This window comes from Equus quagga, chromosome 20, assembly GCF_021613505.1.
Source record: "Equus quagga isolate Etosha38 chromosome 20, UCLA_HA_Equagga_1.0, whole genome shotgun sequence".
NCBI classification, from domain to species: domain Eukaryota; kingdom Metazoa; phylum Chordata; class Mammalia; order Perissodactyla; family Equidae; genus Equus; species Equus quagga.
In genome coordinates this window covers 25,483,842-25,489,238 of record NC_060286.1, presented here as the reverse complement: position 1 = coordinate 25,489,238, position 5,397 = coordinate 25,483,842, and the positions used below count along the sequence as shown (strand labels likewise).

The 5,397-nt window shown below is 46.7% G+C and overlaps 1 pseudogene; it reads left to right on the top strand.

Moving 5' to 3' along the window:
- The first annotated feature begins 737 nt into the window (after positions 1 to 737).
- LOC124231098 (probable ATP-dependent RNA helicase DDX28) lies at positions 738 to 1,989 on the top strand (annotated as a pseudogene).
- The last annotated feature ends 3,408 nt before the right edge of the window (positions 1,990 to 5,397 follow it).

Genomic DNA, 5,397 nt, shown 5'->3' with positions numbered 1-5,397 from the left:
TTTCAGGTCTTCCATTCAAGTCTTTAATCCATTTTGGTTTAATTTTTGTGTATGCTGCAAGACAATGGTCTACTTTCATTCTTTTTGCTTGCGGCTGTTCACTTTTCCCAACACTATTTATTGAAGAGACTTTCCTTTCTCCATTGTATGTTCTTAGCTCTTTTATCAAAGATTAGCTGTCCATAGATGTGTGGTTTTATTTCTGGGCTTTCAATTGTGTTCCACTGATCTATGTCTTTTTTTGTGCCAGTACCATGCTGTTTTGATTACAAAACATATATATATGACAGAGGTTTGTAGTATATTTTGAAGTCAGGGATTATGATGCCTCCAGCTTTGTTCATTTTTATCAGGATTGCTTTAGCTATTCAGGGTCTTTTGTTGTTCCATATGAAATTTAGGATTCTTTGTTCTATTTCTGTGAAGAACATCATTGGGATTCTGATTGGGATTGCATTGAATCTGCAGATTGCTTTAGGTAGTACGGACATTTTAGCTATGTTTAGTCTTCCAATCCATGAGCATGGAATATCTTTCCATTTCTTTACGTCATCTTTGATTTCTTCCAATAATGTCTTACAGTTTTCAGTCAGAGTCTTTCAGTGTAGTTTCAATTATAGGTCTTTCACTTCCTTGGTTAAATTTTATTCCTAGATATGTTATTCTTTTTGCTGTGATTGTAAATGCCACTATATTCTTGAGTTCTCTTCCTGATGGTTGGTTGTTAGTGTACAGAGATGCAACTGATTGGCATCGCCCTTCTGGGTCTGGAGCCCCGCATGCTGCGTGCACTACAGGAGGTTGCTCCTGAAATCATTCGGCCTACAGTGGTGTAGTTGAGCACCATCCCCTCACTACCTCATGGCTGCCACATTCTTTGCTCTGCAGAAACGGGCAGTAACAAGACTCTCAACTACCTACTACCTCTGCTTCAACTGCTCTTGGGCCGGCCATGCCTGGACTCCCAGCATATTCCTGCTCCTCAAGGCATGGTCTTTGTGCCTTCACCAGAATTAGCCCAACAGGTCTGGGCCGTGGTCCAGCCCTTGGGCAGCTCACTGGGCCTCCAGGATTGAGGGCTAGAGTGAGGCCATGGCATGCATAGGATCAAGCTGCAACTGTCCCAACACCCTCAGGCAGATGTACCAGTGGCCACTCCGGGGGCTCTGTGGAAGGCCCTGACAAGAAAACTGATCAGGCTGGAGCAGCTCTCCTTCTTGGTGTTGGATGAGGCAGGCACACTGCTGGATGAAAGTTTCTGGAACCACTGGACTGCATCTTGGAGAAGAGCCATATTGCAGAAGGCCCAGCTGACTTAAAAGATCCCTTCAATCCCAAAGTTCAGTGAGTGCTGGTGGCAGCCACATTTCCAGAAAGTGTAAGCCAGCTGCTCAGTCAAGGTGCCAGCCCGGACTCTCTAACCACTATCACTAGCTCCATGCTCCACTGTGTCATGCCTCATGTCAGACAGACATTTATGAGGCTGAAGGGAGCAAAAAAGGTGACTGCGTTGGTGCAGATCCTCAAGCAGCATGACAGAGCATATAGGACGGGCCCCTCAGGAACTGTTCTGGTGTTCTGTAAGAGCTCCAGCACTGTGAACTGGCTAGGATGTATTCTAGATGACCACAAAATCCAACACCTAAGGCTTCGAGGACAAACGCCAGCTTCAGTGAGGGCGGGTATCTTCCAGTGCTTCCCAAAGTCTCCCGAGACATACTTCTCTGCACAGATATAGCCTCTCGGGGCTTGGACAGCTCCCATGTGGAGCTGGTTGTCATTTATGGTTTCTCCTCACCCTGCAAGACTATATCCACAGAGCTGGGGGTGGGCCATGTGGGGAGCGAGGTGCCATGCACAGTCATGAGCTTTGTGACCCATCCCTGGGATGTGAGCCTGGTTCCGAAGATTGATCTGGCAGCTCACCAGAGGAGAAGGCTTCCAGGACTAGGGTCCTCAGTGCCATGGCCTTTGCCTCAGCAAACCTGACTGCAGCTGGCTTAAATATAATGCCCCAGCAGGGAACTTTCCCTGTGTCTTGGGGGCTGAGCGCACTTGTCAGGAGGATACACTAGGCTGCCCAGTCACCTCCCCGAAGGCCTGGTAAGCTGCTGTCTACCTTGAAAACGTAAGCTGCTGGCCACTATTAGAGGCTGAGCTTCTGAGCAGGGCTCTCTGTCGTCTTTCATGTGACTCTGGAAACATAAAGTAGATTTTGGCTTTGCATTCTTTGCATTGTGTCATGATTTCTAACAATAAATAATGTTTTTATGAGTCTCCCTTAATAATAGTTACCACTGGGGCAGAATTCACTGGATTCGGTGAAGATTCACACTCTAAACTATCACACCCAGGACAAAGTCTCTTTCAGTTGATGGTTTAGTTTGTAAACATTTAGATTTTGTTTTGTGCCCCCAAAATATCCATTAAGCCCCCAGGAAAAGGGAAAGGTGAAGTGACAAGCAGTGGAGAGAAATTTTATTCACCAACAATGCCCATGGCAGGCTTGGTCACTCTTGAAGTCTCTCTGGGAAGTACTGGCAGAAGAATAAAAGGCAGACTGACACCCAAGTGTGGCTGGTGTGCATTTCCAGGCTCTGCCTTCTTTTCTGTCCCCTGGTGTCAGAGGAAGAAAAGAAAGGATTGAACTGTCTTATGAAACTAACAAAACACACAGATAGCACCCTCAGACTGTCTCCTGGTTCCAGTCCCTGCAGTGTTATGTAAGTTTTCCCTACAGTAATGAACAGTTGAGAGTCAAAATCTAATACTCCACAAAAAGACTTAAAAATACTTACATGCTGAAAATGATAAGTTTCAGAGAACAAAAACGGGCCCATGGCAACCTTTGCCAAAAAAAAAATATCGTACTAAACATACAATCATAGCTCTTTTCCATATGAAGAAACTGAAGCTCGGAGGAATAAGGGAACTTGCTCAAGATCACACAATTAAGTTACACAGAATCTGGTCTCTTCTCCACCAAGATTTGTGTTCTTAACCACCATGCTAGCTTTTTACAAATGTGATATGTGCAAAGAATTACTATAAATCTCTTTTGTGTGGACATTCCTTGTATACAAATATGCCTGGTGCAGTTTTTAATAGTGCCCACTTCGACTCTCAAAACTGAATCAGTTTAGACAATAATTTGGTCGCTCTATCTCTGGACCTCTATGATGGAACTGCCCAGGAAGCTTGTTATAAGTGCAGATTATTATTATTATTATTTTGTGTGAAGGAGATTGGCCCTGAGCTAATATCTGTGCCAATCTTCCTCTCTTTTGTATGTGGGATGCTGCCACAGCATGGCTTGATGAGTGGTGTGTAGGCCCGCACCCAGGATCCCAACCCATGAAACCTGGGCCACTGAAGCAGAGTGTGTGAACTTAACCACTATGCAACCAGGCCAGCCCCAGCAGATTTCTGAGCTCCACCGCAGATCTGGATAAGTTTTCTGAGAGTTGGCCCAAGAATGCATATACAAGTTTTTGTTTTGCTTTTTTGAGGAAGATTAGCCCTGAACTAACATCTGCCACCAATCCTCCTCTTTTTGCTGAGGAAGATTGGCCCTGAGCTAACATCCATGCCCATCTTCCTTTGTTTTATATGTGGGATGCCTGCCATAGCATGGCTTGAAGAGCGATGTGTAGGTGTATGCCCAGGATCCAAACTGGCGAACCCTGGGCCGCCAAAGCAGAGTGAGTGAACTTAACTACTACACCACTGGTCCAGCTCCCCATATACAAGTATTTTTAAGCTGTTTTGTGTATGCCCCAGGTGAGTCTCAAACCCTCTTAAGTTGATAAGCCATTTGTGTATGCTGTTCTGCCTTCCACAGAGACCCAGCCAAGTCCGGATAAGGTTTCAGTGCCCCCACCAGAGCAGAGGGATGCTCCCAGACAACTAATCTCTCTGGAGCCTTGGAGAACCTGAGTGGCCTCCTACTGGCCCACCTGCCAGCATGAACCTCCTCCAGGGCCCTCCCCAAAAGCAGCCTGCTCTAATTAGGCCTGACTTCATCTGTCCTATCGTGTACCACACTGATCAAGCAATTTAGGAGTAGAGAGAAGGTGCTGTGCTGCTCAACCAGGGTTGGCCGTCCTGTAAAATAGTAGCCCAGGCAGGCTCTACCTCCTGGGCACATCCTCTCTGCAACAGCCTCAATGAACAAATGTCTCATGTTTGCTTATTCAAGGTCAGCCACAAGGAGCGCCTCCCTAAGTAAGGTTATCACTCATTGCTAGGAAGTTGTCACACTGTGTCAAAGGCTGCCCCAAATATGGTTCCTTCCCGTGGGCCTAATCAGGCTAAGAGCAGAGTTGTTTATTGCCTCCTCTTCTGAGTAGGACCAAATCATCTTTTGGTAACACCTTTTCACAGTGTTGACCATGTTTCTCACCTGGGCTGCTGCCGAGCCCACATTCCTTCCCTTCGTGTTGATGGGATTGTCATTGATTTCCCTTTTGCAGGGAGAAAGGAGTGTAATGATTAGGTTGTCATTTTGTATGATGTCATTTTGTCATGAATTTATTTTGAATTTTGTATTAATATGGGCCCATGATTTCCACTTTGTGAAGTCATTGGAGACCCTCATTTTGCCTTGGAGCACCTTTAACATCTCTCCCTGTGTCACTGGGCTGTGGTGAGCTGGTCCTCATACTCCTACCATCTACAAATCTGGAGCCCCGACACGAAGCCCTAGCACTGAGCAGAACATCTCTCCACTGCCCGTGTAACCTTGGGTAGACCCCTTAACTGCTCGGGTTTTTGAGTCCTCAGTTGTAAAAATGTGAGGGTTCTATGAATTTACATTTGGGGCAGGACAAGGTCGAGAAGAGCTTGTTTTTCCTTCATTCTCCCCAAGTGGAACATTTACCCTCCTCTCCTCAGGTCCAAGTCATACTTGTCCTTCAGGCCCACCACCCAGGAGCCTTCTCTGATTTCTAATCCACACAGATCTCTGCCTCTCCAGCTGTTGAATACTTAGCGTCAGTGACATACAATCTACCTCTCTCTTAAGTTAATCTTGCCTCTCAAGCCAATCTCAGAATATGGGCTTCTTTTGCCCTTCTGTGGTCCCTGTGGCTGTGCCAGCCCACAGGCATACTCCACGGGGAGTGGCTGCATGACTAGGGCATGAGTGGGGAGGGCCAGGTGTGAGGGCCCAGGCAGGATGCCTCTCTGCCTTCAGCGTACTCTGCTCCACAAATCCCCGAGAACCTGAAGGCTGCCCTTCAAGTCACAGGTTCCTTATGTGACCTCACCGGTAGTGATGACCTCACAGACCCTCTCACGGTTGCCATGGCAGGGCAACTACGCAAACGTGGTGCTCTTGGGGAAACTTCTCTATTAGTTCTCTACCAGAAACCAATCTGTTAGGTTGCCTGAGAGAGA